Below are 16,490 nucleotides of genomic sequence, written 5' to 3'. Positions count from 1 at the left end.
CTCCCTCTGTGTGTGTGTATTCGTACGCATTCCCTTTTTTCTAGGCCAGTGCACCTACTGATTGCCTTGGTGTTTAAAAGGATAGAAGATGCTGGATTTGGGTAGAGAGCCTCTTCTAGTGTTGAGAACAAGGGATAACGTGATAACTTTTCTTGCATCTTAAATAATCCAGCCCTTTGTCAAGAAAAGATATACTCACTTCTGCCGCTTCCTGGAGACTGGGAAAGGGTCTTCTTATGCTGTGCAGAGTGTGAACAACTTCTCCCTCTTTTCCACCTCTCACTTGTTTGTTTTTGTGCTATAATGCCTTATGGTTATACCTCTACCCTTGCTGCTGGATTTGTGTCTCACAGAGTGACTCAGAGAAGAATCTGAATAGGTTTCTTATGAGTTTGCTTGTTATTCTGTGGATGACAGTACTAATAAAATTTTTAAAAACCCCCACAGTTTTCTGGACATAAGTCTCCAGAGCTGTAGGGAGCCAGAAGAAGAAAAGGGCATCAGCTTTTCTTACTCTTTGTTGCTATAAGCCTTTGTATCAGCCAAAAGCAAGTCCACCCCTTGCCAGGGTGATTCCTCACCTGTCACTGAATATCAATTTGGGATGTCCAATAAGTTCTCCTAAAATATGATATTAAATTGATTCTGACAGTTAAAAATAAATTTATGGGGGAGGACTGGATGGTACCCAGTTCTGAGTGTTGGCATATTGAATCTTCCATCTTCAGGTCAGTAATATGGAACTGGCTCAGGTTGGTAGTGATGGAGAGCTGTGGATATCTGCAGACACTTTGGGCTGTCATTCTGAAATGAGAAGGTGATCTCCAAATACTGCCTGACAAACAGGTGTCTGTACTGTAGGAACCAGTATCCTAGTTGTTGGCATGACCAGCTTATGGGCAGATTGAAGAAGCAGTTCAAGAACTGAATAGGTACGGCATTGCTCCTTGACCATGGACATGAAAACATGCGGTGTTGTAATGCTGCCTGTACCAGTGTTAAACTTGTTATGCAAAGTTAATTCAAACTCTTCTTTAAGCACTACTTGCAATTTAAAAGGGACACAGTGAAGAGGGAACTACAAAATGAAGGTATGGAAAATAAGTTAAAAAAATTAAAGAATAAATACTAACATAATGTTCCTGTTCTGTATCACATTTTAGGAGTGTGATCTCTAAACATGAATGAAACCTTCTCTAATGTAAACCTGACATCAGTGGCAGATTCATACTTCGAGAGAAATGTAGGAGGAGGGGATGGAAATGACAAGGTTATTCTTAGTATTTCTTAAGCCTATTCTGAACGATGAAGAGGCTTGGTGAGGGCTGCGGCGTGCAGAGGAAACAGGCGGGGTCATTCTGATGAGAAAAACAGGCTTGGGTGGGGTGAATGTCATTAAAGGACCTTAGTTTGCCAAACTAATAGCCTCAGAAAGGTAAGAAGGCTGACTTGGTGATTTTGTGTAGCGCAAGCTCTCATTGCTTTTTATCAGCCTTCACATTCTTGAAGTTCTTACGCAGTTATCCCTTGTTTTAGCAAATTGAATGTGAGAGCTGATAAATACGGCAGGTGATTGATTACCAGGCAATGATGTATTTTTTTTTTTTTAAACACTGTGTACTTCAGGAGAAGGAAATTGCTGAAGTCCTCAAAACACATGGTTCTTAAAACAACAAGTACACTATCATGATAACAAGAAAGTAAACCACTCTTTGGATTCATCGCAGTCAGTTTGCCCTGAATTAGGTCTTTTATTTGTGGCATTATTTCAGGGATTGATAAAGGAGAGATTATTTCAAGTTCTGAAAAACTGCAGTGCATCAATGAAGCTGTACCTTTTTGTGATGTTCTTAGGGTCTTTTAAAGTTATTTTTAATTGTTACCAGAGAAATAGTAATCTCTTAAAATATTCTACAACTCCTGGTGGTATGTGTCACTTGTACTTGGTGTTCTTTGAAACTTGTCATGTGGGATTTTGTTTTCTGAAGTAGTAGAATATGCTCTTTTAAAATGTCACTTTTGTTGAAGGAAGGCTAAACAAACTATTAGCTAAACCTAATGAGCTAATTAATTTCTTCCAAAGCATATTTGTGATAAACTACTTAACTAGGTAGGCTGAAAGTGCATTGCAGTACATATGCTGGCTTTTTTCCCTGGACCACAAGTAGTTAGAAATAATTAAATGTAACCTCATTCATCAGAATATTTGACCTTTTTAGTAAAATACTTTATTGATACAAATCACAGTTTTTTGTATGTAACTGATACTTTTATATTTCATGGGTTTGACCGGAAGAGATATTAATTCAAAATTAAATTCTACTTTTTGAGGCAAGCATGCATTTGGAGTATGAATTGCCATTTTAATAATTTATGCTGTACCGTTGGTATATATGCTGTCATTGATTTGCAAAATTTGGTGACGTAATTGGTATGCAAATCACAATGTGTAGGTTAGTTTTAAAAAGCAGTCTAATATAATGAGATACCTGAAGGCTGCTTGTGGTATTTTTTCTAGCCTGTGTACAACAGCTGACTGTCAGTACACTCAAACGATTTTACCCTCTTGGCCTGGGGTGGCAGTGATGCTGGGGATCTGGCAGGGCAGGAGCAGGCCAGCCAGACGGGGAGGAATTGTTTCAAGACAAATCCTCTGTTCAGTCACATCTCAGCTGCTTCATTTGTGGGGCTGGACAAGTGATTTAAGTCCTTTATTGCTACTATTCTTCCTGCTGCTTTTTGTATGGTTACGCTTTCATGGTATCAGCATCTTCCTTGGATGGCTCAAGATCAACTCAGTGGTGAAAGATGGAAAAAAGGTATAATGTTCAGGCATTCAGTCTTGTGGGTGAAGCACCTGAGATTTCTCAGAATAGGTCATCATGATAAGCAAACGCAGTATTTTTCTCCAGCTGGTGTATTTCTCTATACTCTGGATGATCATGTGCCAGCCTCTCCAACTTCCGTGCCACATAGACCCTCTCTCTGTATTTAAATCAGGTGTATTTCTTATGGCCCTGCACAGTCTACTCTCAATATATAAATTCTTACAGTAGAAATGACTTTGCTGCCTGTCAAATTGCTAACTCTCAGGCTCCTCGAGACAGCGGGATGTGCCTGTGTCCCTTTTATTTCCTCTCTCTCCTTCCCACGAAAACGTGCTAGATACGGTTCTCGTGCTGCACCGAAAGGTTGCTCTTTGAGGAAGCCATCGCGACAGTTATTTCAGGTTGTTGGTAGAAACCCTGAAGTGACGTGGTTTTGGGGCCGTATGACCTTTCGTTGGTATTTCAGCCGTTCCACGGGTTTATCGCATCTGCCTGTGGTTATCAGCCTCCTGTCTGAGGAGAGCTGCTTCTCTGCACCATCTGGGCTGCTTTGTGGCTCAGAGAGAGGAGATAGCTCAGCAGTGTGGAAGTAGCATCAGTGTAGAGATGTGGGGTTTCTTCCTTCTAATTTTTCCTAGTTTTTTTGCAGAGTTGTTTGTTTCCTCTGTGCCTTGGTTTCCATAAATACAAAGTGAGGTTAAACTCTCAGCAATAATAACGAAGGCTACCTGCAAAACTTAAACTGAGAGTGCCTGTGAGTCATGTAGTGATTGTGAAAACCATTAATACAGTATGTATTGGAAAGAGACGATGATAGCGCGTTGGGCTGTTGAGTCATTAAAAAGCTATGTCTAGTGTTTTGATTAACTTCCATGGGTTTGGCATGCAGTGGCAAAGGTGAGCAGCTACTGTCAGCTTTGCTTGCTGCTGCTCTGTGTGCTGGCGGGGAATTGCTTAAGCATTTCAGTTTCCGATCAGCGTATGTTTAAACCTGAAGCCTAGGATTCGGAAATGGGATAATAATACAGATTTGCCCACCTTTTGTGATTTCCAGGGAGTTGTGAGATTGGAATAGAGAAGGTCATCACACGACCTTATACTCAGCCTAGAGAGACTCAGAGGGGCAGATCCTGGCAGTAGAGAAGAGATGTTCACTTGTGTTACTTGGGTCCATCCTGCAAGTCAATGTAAGGTCTATTGTGAGTCTCCTTCATCTAATTGTATAACCATACTCCTTCCTCTCTCAGCCGGTTCTCACACCCACCTTTAGTTAGCAGGTTTACTCCTTTGGCTAGTCATAAGGGGATTTTTTGATGTTGGCGTTAAGTGCTTGGATTTGGAAAAAACGTGATATTTGTTGTGATTTTAATTGGGATAAATGATCCGATAACTATGCCTGCCAATATGCTGTTGTATTTTGGATGTTATATCATATGTAATTTAAGTATTACAGTCCCTGCAGTGTTACATATTTGAGTTCTTCTGACATATTGTGAATTGAATATAAATTTGTCCTATCCTCTTCTGTTACCTTGAAATTGGCAGCAGCTAATTGTTCTGAAAAATCTAATGTCAGTACTTAATATTTTAAAGTTTTATTTTTCAAAGTTGTGCAGATGTTGCTTGTTTAGGATAGATTAGAAAGAGTGTTTAGCATGGGTTACAAAGTCAAAGTTAAAGTGTCTGTACAAGGCAGCATTTGAAGCAGAGAGGAAAAGAAAGGAACGTACTGAATCCTGTTCCAAAGCCATTGGACCTGAGGATTGGGGGGTTTGTTGTTGGGTGGGTTGTTTTGTTTGGGGGAGGGGGTATTGTCTGGTTTTGGGGGTTATTTGTTTGTTTCCCCCCCCCCAGGAGATTGCCTGAGCTCATCCACGTTTTGGAGGTATAAGCCTTCATTATGGCCTGCATACTTCTGGCAGCAAGCAATTTGTTTCAGTAATTAAGTGTCCACTGTTCACTGATGTCTTTTTAAAGCAGTATGAAAACATTTTATATAAATCGTAAGAATTTTCTTGGGTATCAGTAATCTTCTGTAGTAGTCTAATAACCAAAATAAAACTTGAATATTATGCGGTGTGTCACAGATGTGCTGGAGTAATCTGCCAAGCATATTGCCAAATGTGCACAGGTGGCATTTGGCATATTATGGCTCGAGTTAATGTATATGATTTAACAAATTATCATTGGCAGCTTCAGCAGCTTCTGTTTAAATACATAGTCCTCTCACAGTAGTTCGCACAGTCCAGGTTCCAGCAGTTGGATATTAATCTCCGGGTCCAGCAACAACTAGTTTAATTTCTTGGCAGAGATTTGTGAAATTCTGTAGCTTTTGCAAGAATCAACTTGGCATATTCCCAAAAGGGAATGGGCTCAGAGGTCAGCACAGGATTCATTTCAGAAAAAAATGTTTCAGCTGATTATTTAGTTATTTTTAAATAATGCATAATTAAATATGAAAGTATTACCACCTGGAAAGAAACTCTGTAAATATATTTCGGGCTTTGAAATGTGTACCCCAAAGCCATTAGCTGAATACCAGATGTGCCATGCAGATTTTAAGGAGCGATGAAGTTAGGTGCTGTGGTTAATTGTAACGTCACAAACGGTTCATGTGCAGAAGGTTATTTTTGTAAGCGTAATGGCTGTGGTCTTTGTTTATTACATGAAAGCATAGGGACTCTGTTTGAAAAGTTGATGGCAGTTTTCTAGTAAAACGTCCTCCTTTTTTGTGGGTACATTGGATTTGTCAATCTCTGGTTGAAGACTTAAAGCAATTTTAAGTATTAGCGAACAAAAAATGTCATATTCAGCTTCAGATTTAAAAAAGAAATTGATTGTTCAGTTTACCACTTACCATGTAACTCATGTTATTCTACCTACAGCTCATGTTATTCTACCTACAGCACTGTGTGTGCTAAAATATTACAACCTTACAAGTGCTGTGGTGTACTTCTGGCTTTTCGTACCTTTGGTTAGTGTGAATCAAATTTCATACTGTTTTGCCGTAGCAGAAGACCTACAAGCAGAAATCCTTGTGGTTTATTACTGGCAGAATATCTTCTTATTCTATTTCTAAAGTGTTAAAGTATTTAAAACAAGTCTAACATACAAAATGATACAAGGGTTCCGTGAAAACCCTGTTCCTTTGTAGTGATCTCCTTGCTAGGTACTTGGAGACTGGGAATGACTGCTCCCTTTTCAAGGTAAACATTGACAGGGGAAGAACAAGTGGAAAGAAAGAAAAACAAAGATATTTATCTTTGTGGGAAAAGAGGAATCAGTGCTGCGTTCACTGTGGCTTACAGAAATAGTTGTTCAGCAAGAGGGAGAAAGTTAGTATGTTGATGAATGGACTGAAGTAAGATCTGAAGAGAACAAATAGTTCTAATAAAAAGTAGCTGTTGAGTGTATTTGGAAGAAGCTAGCTGGGTTAGTTGCATCAGGTCTACAATTAAAAGTGATTGACAATGGGAGAGTTAAGCGGTCTAGAAGTCAATGTTAAGTTTCACCATTCAGAACTCATTTTGAATGATCAAATGGCACGTGGAGCAGAACACAGCTCTCAACCATCGTTTCAGATTTTGTGCAGGTTCAGGGAAGGCCGTTCTGCATCAGCTTACATGCTCCACATCCTTGGAAGGTTTCCTTCACAGTTAAAAGGGCTCTTTCTAATGCCTAAGCCACTCCTTCAAGCTGGAGCTCAGCCAGAGGAGGTGGCACACATCGGGAGGGCAGGCCATGGGCACGCAGGGTTTGGCACGCAGCCCTAAGCTGAGTGCAGAAGAATGAAGCTGCAACCTGTTTAAGAGCTGGGGAGGTGGAAGAAGCCTGAACCGGAGTAAAAAAGGGCAGGATTTCTGCCATTGAGGAGGAGAGTTGGGAATGTGTCGGAGCCATCGAGGTGTGAACTTGGGTGTTGGAAAGTGGGGTTTAGAAGTGGTTTCATTTCAAAAGCTAACCATATGCAAATCAATTATTTATAAGGACTTCCTCATTTATTTTGGGGGGAGAAGTATGTGTTCTGATGAACTGTATAGATTATTCCAAGAACTGCAAACCTCAGATGAACACCACAGCACTTCATTATTCCAGGGAGAAGTATTCTGGGAAGCTTGTAAAACAATGTTGAGTATTGAACTGTCACGAAGAAAATAGTTTGGGTTGGTTTTTGTTGCCTTTTTTTTTTTTTTTCTTTTTCATGGAAGCACATAGTTTCAAGTTGCACAGACTGTACCCTCTCATCCCACCAGCCAACTCGAACTGCCGCATTTGGAAGAGAGAGGATTTGCACACAGTCTCTTTTTCTCTGCAAGCACAGCTATAAAGGTCAGGTAGGAAATCTCATCAGTAACCATCGGTTACATTAATTTTTTTTGCCAAGATACCACAGCTCCCACCACAGAGCTGTGCAGCACCTGGCTGGGGCAGCAGTGGCCAGCTAGCGCAGGCAGGAGGGTGTCAGCTTTGGCAGGGCTGGTTCAGCACAGCTAGAATTAAGTGGTTTGCAGTCTTGGTGGGTGTGTGTCCGAGGAGGGGAAAGAGAGGATGCGGGGGAGTAGCTAAAAAGGGAAATGTAAAATGAAGAACTTAAGTAAAATACATATAAAAAGAAATAGATGAAGACAATAAGGAGGAAGCTAAATAGGAATGTAGGAGAAAATGACCTTGTAGGGGGGAGAATGAAGTAGGTACGGTGCTGGTTTTATTACTCTGTACAGAGGGGGGAAAAGTGGAAGAAAGGAGGAGACATTTAACAGGGCAAAACAGGCAAAAGCTTTTTCACTAATTCTTCCTCTTAGTGTTTTGGCTGCAATGCTGCTAGTGTGGTTTGTGTAACAACATGACATTCCTGGATTTTGCACATTTTGGTGGAGGGTGGGGGCAACAGCAGTGTGTCCTACTTGAGACACCTCTCCTGGCTTTATCGGGCACTGACCATCAAGGAAAGAGATGAATATGTGCATGCATGTGCACTTATTAGTAGGTCATCTTATTTTGTTTTCTTATACATCCCTTTTACTGTTTCTTGCTAGACTTCTTACATTTCTTTAAAATTCTCATTTTCTGTACTCTAAATAGTATTTTTTTAGAGAGTAGGATGTACGTGTAGCTTTTAGCAGCCTTTGCAGTAAGAGGAATGCCCACCAGTTCTCTACAAGTGGAGAAAAAAGGAGGTAGTGTACTAGACAGAAGAAAGTTATCCATGCTGGACCTACATAAAAGCAGTGTTTTGTAGGAACTTCTTCATCTGCTGCCTCAGGAAAGGTAGGCAGCATTATGAAAGCTATATTCTCACCTAGAGCAATAGTGCACCAAATGGTAACCAGGTGTGTGTGTGTTGTGCTTTTGGAAAAACTTGAGACATTATTCTTATGCCAAATTAAAAGAAATCAATAACATTTTGTTTTTAGGCACAGCTACAAAGTAGCTGATACCTCGTTTACTTGGCATTATGTCAAGTAATTTTCACCTGTTACTTATTTACTCATTTTTGCTCAACAGTTTGCTGGCTTTTTAGAAACAAACTTGCAGGCATTGACATGATACTGCTTTGGTTTTTTTTTTTTCTTCCATGCAATATGATACTCTTAAAATCTAAGGTGATACACATAAAGTCTAGAAACGTGTGTTTTTTAAGATATTGCCAGAAGAGGGAGTGTATAACACTTTGTATACAATGAAACCTGTAAGTTTACTGATGAATAGCAATCAATAACCACGTGATTTACATAATAAGTTAAGAAAAAAATTCCAGGCTGAAATTCACTTTCAAAAGAGCACAATTAATGCCAGCTTTTTAAGCTCCTCATTAGGCTTAATTCAGTTTAGCACTAAATAATTATGTCCAAGTAATGTAAATGGCCTTGAAGTCAATTCATATTCCTAAATGTTCTGTTGTGTCTACCCATAAGAAAGATTCAAACAGCTTTCCAATAGCAGTCTTGGATTAGCTCTTGCAGTACCCAGCTCTGTAAGAGCTCCATAACAGTGTGAAACTGGAAAACAGTTACAAATATATTTTAAAAATGTAGAAAATAACAAATAGATAAATATGATAAGAAATTTTACATAAGTCTGTGATACTATTATTGACTAAATAGGCCATCATCAGCTATCTTGGGCACTAACATCCAAAATACTTCCAAACCCTATTATCTGCTATTGATGAAACAAAACCATAAAGTAGTGTTTGTATAGAAAATCAATATTTTTACTCTATAATTTATGTAGATGTTCCTCCAGTTTGTCATGCAGCAGGGCAACAGGTTAATTCTTTGAACAACAGCAAAGTGATGTAGGAGAAAAAGCCATCAGTGTGTCTAATATGTAAACTCCAGATAAACTTTGCCTATTCTGCTGCCTCATACAAGTTCTGCAACGTCTGAGAGCACTGCTGGCTGCCAAGATTGCAATTACATTTTGTTTCCCCAGGTTGTATTAGAGAAAGAAGAGCCATCATCAAGAGATTCTTGTTCTCTTTTCTGTCCTCTGTTCCCCAGATAATGAGTTGCCCATGTTGGTATGAAACTCTCACTCTTTACGCTGCTTTGTAAAGGATGCAATTAGACCAGGCTCCTGGAGAGTTGAAGCAGTTCCTACATAACTGAGTTTTTCCTCATTGTTTGGCAAGGTTGTCAGAAAATCTTTAACTTACAATTCTATATAGAGTAGCTTTTTGAAAGGAGGCCTCTTCTTTTAGCCTGATCACCTTCTTATGTTTTTTACCCCATAAGATTTTCTTCCTCCACTAGGCAGAAGTATTGTGCCATGTCCTCTATGTGTGACCCTGCTGGCTGCAAAGAACCTGTTTGTCGTGTCTGGCGGTAGGAAAAGCCCTAGTTTCTGTGGTGCGTTGCAGCTAATTCTGTGGGTTAGGTGGAAGGTGTACCCCTTTCAGTGTGCCCTTCTACCTTTGAGCCTGAAATTTTCAGATGTTTGTGGATTATTTCCAGAGCTGGACTTGAGCTGATCAGAAGTTTTGTGTGTTATACTTTGATAGTTTTAAGAGCTGTTCATTACTGTCCATAGATAATCATATGGAATTCATGGCTCCTCTCCTTGCTAAGAGGAAAATTGGCTGTGTCTCCTTTGTTACTATGTGGCTGAAGTCTTCATTTGAGTGTGTAGGCTAAGTATTTTGATGTTCTGCTGTGTTAGGGTAGACTTAGTGAAGTAATTGTTTTCTTTTTTTTTTTTTTTTTTTCACTTTTCTAGATCATAATGAGAAGCCTTACAGTACTTTGTAAGGCACTGACCCTTCTCATCATTGGCATGGGCCTAGCTAGCACTCATTTTCTTCAGTTTCATTTTGGCTTACAGCCTCTGACAAGCCACATGTAACCATGTATATGCCTGGAAGCATGCCATGTTGGCCCTCTCCTGGCCTCTAAGGTCAAAGGAAAGGTTTTTAAACTGCTACAGTTCAGTCCCTTCCCCGTTATAGTGCCAGGTACTCTTTGACCAAAGGTCATCATGTGGGTCACAAAGCTATCCACCAGCCAGCTTCTAAAAATACCTGTGACTGCTTTGATAGCTATAGAAATGATACAAACTTATATATGTGTGTCATATTGCAAGACTTGATGCTCACATCTTGATTGTCATGCATTGAGAATGACAGCTAGTGTCACTTAAATTTGGTAGTGACCAGTTCCTTTCTCAGCCCAGCCCCCCATAGGATCAGTCAGTGTTCAGAATGAGGATGAGTACTGACCTTTAGAACCATACCTATCACCTTTGTGATCACAAGAATGTACCCAGGGAGGCTGGAGGCTTGGCAGATAGTTAGGACGTGCTGAAAGCCCTGATGAGCTCCTGGGCTGCTTGCTGTTTCCTCTGCCCTCCTACAGTTGTCCAGGTGGCAGTGGTCCACAATAGCTGTGGCTGCACGCTTGAAATCTAATGTACTTAAATGTCTTTCTGTTTTTAAGTCCCTGAAAATGGCATAAGTCTATATAGACACCTTTGCACTCTGTGTGTACACATGTGCTATATGGGTAGCAGTTATATTTTGTATTTCTGGTATAAACAAGCACATTGTGTAAGTGGAGTTGATACTAAGGCATAAAATGCAGTCACTTGAATGTGCACCAACAAGCCTGTCAAGTTGTTCCTCTGTACTCAGTCATCCATTTTATTTTGGGCTTGCTCCACTTTTCTGAAACCAGAGGAACTTCTAAGCATGCCTACTTGGAAAAGAAAACACCAAAACCAGATGTCTTGCCTGATACATTTGTGTTTTCTCTAACACATAAGACACTCTCCAAAGTGGCAGCTGCTAGAGAAAAAAATCCACTGATTTTGAAATCCATTGCCCTGTGGTTCTGGAGGTTCGGGGAATTTAATTCATGATCGTACTTCAGAGCACTCGTTTCCAGCTTCGGTAAAAAAGACACCCAAGGCCTTAAATACAAGTCAGTAGCACTACTTTTTATACGATTTTGCTGCTCCCTTCACTAAGGCTGGTTTCATGGTGTCACATAGCACATTGCAGGGTTCTTTCTGTGCACCCCCCATAGCAGCAAAGTCGGTTTTCCAAGTAACCACACTGGAGTTCTCAATTGATCAGCTTTGAGAAGTTTGGTGTTGACTCAAAGCCCGTCATTCTCTTCCTTCCAGGAAGAATAATAATAGTAGCCAGTAACCAAACAATCCCTTTAAAGCATAATATTTACAACAAAACCATCTTAGACAGTACTAAATGTAAACATAAGCAGGCTGCAGTGTAAGCAAGCCCAGCTTATGCAGTGTTGATATCAATCAGATGAAATTCCGTGGAAGTCTAAATTTTCTTACGTACCCCTCAAAACTTCTAGGAAGTGGCAGACTAATCATTACTGCAGCTCACAACCCCATTCTTTGTCATGCCCAGTTGCTTAGGCCTCCAGCCTGTTCCCTGGGATCAAGTCACACTTTAATTCTTGCTAGTCCTCGCTCTGTTAATTGCTAGCTTTGGCACAAGAAGGCATGTGGTTTGTGAGACTGTCAGGTCTTTGGACGGATGGGTTTGCTCTTTGTTACAGAGAGAGCAGATGGTGCGAAGGCTTGAACTGAGCGGTCAGGATTGGGGGAGAGGGCAGGAACGCTTTTTGCTGTGGCAGTATTAGCTCGTACCAGCCAGCTTGAAGTGATTGTGAAATTGGTGCCTGAGATTGCTGAATTTTGAGAAAGGATAAATGAGTTATTTCGTGTGCAGTGGAGATAATGAAGCCTGGTCGTCTGTGGCTTTGTCCCGTGTGTTTTGCCATCTCTCTCCCTCCTGTTGCAACACCTCCTGCTCTGTGCACATACATAGCTTCAGGTTTTGTGTCACGTTTTGCTTTTTTTAATTTGCCTTCTAGTTTAATAAGACATACGCATCTCACAGCTAGGCTGGAATGTGCACTTGATGATTGGCCAATGAAGATCTTCCTGCCTTCCTTCTGTAAGAGCACCGAGAGGTCCCACCTTTGCTGTCTGAATCCTGATTTTAAGGCTAATGATAAACCCCAGTATCTTTAGAACCTTTCTCAGCAGGGGGGTGGGAGGGCACACCATCTCAAATGCAGCTCTTCAATTTTCTTAAAATTAACCTAACTTCAAAATACAGAAGTTCTGAACTAATACTAAAATTCAGACAAGTGGAAGGAGACATGGTAGAACTGCATTTATCTCACTTCACAAAACCAGACAAGAAAGTATAATGTAAGTAAAAGATTAAAAATTCTCTAGCCAATCTTAAAAACAATTTTCTTGGCAATGCAAAATATGCGGAATACTTCAGGTTGTACAATGATCCCCCCCCCATTTCTTAACATTCTGCAATACTCATTCTTACTAGGGAGCTACTGTATGTGTGTGCATAGTGGTAGCATCACAAATGGTGTAAGTATCTTTTCATGTTACGTGTGTTCAGTGAGGAAACAAAGAAAGGACAGGGTTGATGCTGTTCTTTATGTTATCTTGAGTAGCAGGAAGCAAACTTTCTTCCATTGCAATGGTTTCAACACAATTCAAGGTGTCTGTCTTGGATGATCTGACGACACCAAAGACCTGGAAATTAGGTTCTCTGCAGTGATTCACATTGAACTGCTTCTCTCCCTTCTTCCCTGCCTGCGCTGTCCTTCTGATGGTAGAGCAGGAGTGTCGTCACTCCAGCCTCATTCCCTGGGAGCAAGCAGTGTGCGCAGGTGTATGTCGCTTTGTGTATGTATCTGCACGAAGTATTATCACAGCTTGCAAGGCTAATTTTAGGCCTCTGAACTCTGGTATTAACTGATGGTATAAGTGTTTATATTGAATCTAACGATGTTAGTGTTTTGGGGATTATTTTTTTTTTTAAATGACTTTAAGTAGTGCTGATAGAAAATAAAACTTAAAACCTCTTGTGATATTTAGTCCCAGGAAAAGAATTTCATCATTTCATTGCCTTATATAATGGGTTGTTTTTACTGTATTAAGTAAAATTACTTCTGTATTTGTCAGAGTACACTTGCAGCATGTGATTTAACTGTGGCACATGCACAATCCCTTTCAAGGTGAAACCCCATGAATATTGACTGTATAAAGCTACTTAGAAGCCTTTAGTCACTGGAAAATAGTAAATAAAAACAAATGCACAGATTGAGACAGTTGGCATATATGCTACTACTATAACATAAGCAAGCATAAAATCCCATTGCATTCTCTCTCTGCCATTGTGTGCCTTCCCGTGGGCTGTTGTCATTTTCTCCCTGTGTGAATGTACCGTCATGCCTCTCCTTTCCATTCCAGCTCCTGCCTTGATGCCCAGCTGCTGGGGTTTCTTACTGGTTGGGTTCTTTGTCCTCACTCTTACTCAGAAGGAAGACAGCTTTCTGTATTGTTCCATGTGGGAACTGAAGTGCCTGGTCTTGGTCAGTTTATTTATGGAACAAGCAACAAAACAGAAGTTACTTGCCCTCTTGGTCCTAGAATGAGAGTAGGCCAAATCAAAGACTAAAGGAGGATAAATTCTAGTTTTTAAGACAACAAATACATCAGTGCTCGTTCCCCACATAGTAGTTTAAAGTCAAGAATTTTGTGAACCACTAAAATCTGTTGGAGACTTACCCAGTTTTAATTATGGGTGTCAAGTAGAAGAGCGTACAGTAGAAACAACTCCTCCAAAAACATGTATGCCTCTGGTACTAATTTTAGCGATGGAAGGAGATGTGTTTTAAAAACAGCATAATCCAAGGAAATGTCTTTGTATTCCTGAGTTGTCCGTAAGAATTAATGGGTAGGTGACTTGAGCTGTCAACTTCTCTTGAAATTCAGAGCAAGAGCTGGTTGCTGTTTCATACTCTGAGCGCATAGACATGGGAAGGTTAGTATTTAGCAGTTGTGGTTTAGGATTTAGTATTCATTTTTAAGCTTGTTAGTGGAAACAGTAGTCTCCTGGTTTCTGTATGTTACTTGAAAAAAACAACCCAAACAAAACCCAGTCTGGTGAAATGGTGCTCCCTGCATCTGTTTAACCCTTCTTAATGAAAAGAAAGTAATATGTTAGCACATCGATACTAATACACAAAGGCATTTGTACAAGCCAACTGCCTTTCCTCTTGGCAAACTGTTTATTTTAGTGGAAAAAGTGATTTGCTTGGTTTTAAAGATGGATTGGGGAGTAATTCGATAAGTGAGGAAAGACCAGAAATTTCAGCTTTGATTATGGTAATTTAAAACGAGCAAAAGCCACAAGCTGTTTCTTCCTGTTCTTTTTTTATCAGCAGATACACTGTAATTCTTATGCGTGATTACTTAGGAAATGGTCCAGAAATTGGTAATTTGGTAAAAATTAGATTTTTAGTATCCATGCGCTGACTTTGGGTGGAAATCAGACCTTGACGTTCAGACCTCAGAGTCTGGAAATGTAGGATGTCGAGACCTACCTGGAAGTTCAGAACAGTAAATACCAGAGTGAATTTTTGCTGCTGGAGAAACTCACCGGAGTGTCCTCTGGGTGCGGTGCCGGGGTGGCAGGGGCCATCCCCCCCCCCATCCCCGGCCACCGACAGCCCAAGGAGCTGCAGCTCTGGGGATACTGGTGCCTCCAGACTGGGCGATGCAGCCGCAGGGGAACCATCCCACCGTGGGGCGGTGGGCGACCAGCGCGTTTGCTGGAGGAACCTTCCCGGTGCCACCGGCACAGGCCCGGCAGCTCGCCGCGGGGATTAGCCTCCATCCACGTGGCCTGCTGCCGTGGCCGTATCTGTCCGGTGCCGATGCCACCTCCGTGGCCCCGGAGCCCGTCATCGGCAGCAGGCTGGTAGGCAAAGCTGCGGCCGGCCCGAGGCCCCGGGGGCAGCCGTTTGCCACAGGGTGCCCGAGGCCGGCCCGGCGGTGAGGCGGCCCGGCATGGACGGCGGCGTCGCCCACGGGCGTCGCTGGGCCTCGGCGGAGTTCGCCGAGCAACGTGGATAATCTCGCGGCGAGGGATTAAGCGCTGCGAGCAGCCCGCATGAGCCCTTCCGAAATGTCACCGGAGCGGTCCAGCCCGGCTCCAGAAGCCAACGGGCGGCGGGGTCGCCCCAAACGGGGGCAAACCGATGAGCTCCGGCTCTGCGCCCTGCCACCATGGCAGCCCCCGCCGAGGCCCGCGCCGGCAGCTGCCGCTTTTCTGCCGCTTTTCCCCGGGGCTGCAGGGCCGGCTGTAGGAGTACCCGACCGGGGGGACGCGGGGGGCGGCCTCGGCTCCCTGGTCATTTCCCTGCAGAAACCTGAAAATCCCCCAAAAGCGCTCTGAAGCCACAGCTCCGGTCGGGAGAGTGCAAGGGGAGAAAATGGCAATAAAAGCGTCGACAGCCGACTGCAATGCTGTCAGGCCTCTAGGTAAATTGGCAGCTGTTAATCAAAGTGTTAATTACAGAAAGAAACCATTAAGAGCGTGTTCGTTTTAGCTTGTTTTCCTAGGCGCGCTCATCCGTGTAATTTATAAATCAGAGGGCAGATATATTCCTTGTTACGGCTCTGCGGATGGCTGGCTGCGGGCAGGATGGTCTGTGCCGTTATATCTCGGCTGTGGAGGAAATGGGAAACGCAGGTGCAGCCTGGATGTCTCAAGTGCAGTTGTGTTTTTATTTAAAAGGTTAAACTTGCACAAACATTTTAGGTAGCACATCCTAATTACAGCATTGCTCCATTCTTTCAAAGTGAAATGTGAAAAGGCTGGTTTATTTAATTTGAAAGACATTATTGTGCAAGCGCGGTAGGTTCGTGCCCTCGTTTGACTATATTAGTTATTTCTCTGAGACTTTGCTGTGCTAATGCTGCAGTAAAATTTTAATTAGTGTATAGTTAACGTGGTCGGTGTTTTTAAACATGAAAACGGTTGTTTCACACCAATTTTGATTGACTAGTATTAATGAAATAAGCTGTAGTGATCCTTTTTTATAATTGAAAAATGACTAATGCCTAGAAATGTTAAATCAGGCTAAAATAATGTAAGGATCTGACTTAAAACGAGAAACCAATTATTTATTCTCTGTTTTCCATTGGTGTTGCAAATTGAGTATTTATGTTCCAAGAGATTTCAAAATTTGGAAAGTTATTTGGCTGTTGAAACATCTTTTAAAAATATTGCAATTCACCCTACCACAAGTTTGCTTCCCATCTTCCTTTTCCATCCTGAAAAAGTTAAAAATTTTGTGTTTAAAACCTCAG

General features: G+C 41.6%; 1 protein-coding gene across 6 annotated transcripts in view; it reads left to right on the top strand.

Annotated features, from left to right (window-relative positions):
* ATXN7 (ataxin 7) overlaps positions 1-16,490 on the top strand; it is a 91,149-nt gene that overhangs the window by 51,581 nt on the left and 23,078 nt on the right. The gene's annotated exons all lie outside the window — the stretch shown is intronic.

This window comes from Haliaeetus albicilla, chromosome 24 (genome assembly GCF_947461875.1).
Source record: "Haliaeetus albicilla chromosome 24, bHalAlb1.1, whole genome shotgun sequence".
In the NCBI taxonomy this organism is placed as follows: Eukaryota; Metazoa; Chordata; class Aves; order Accipitriformes; family Accipitridae; genus Haliaeetus; species Haliaeetus albicilla.
The sequence above is the reverse complement of the archived record's forward strand: the minus strand, read 5'-3'. Positions and strand labels throughout refer to the sequence as shown.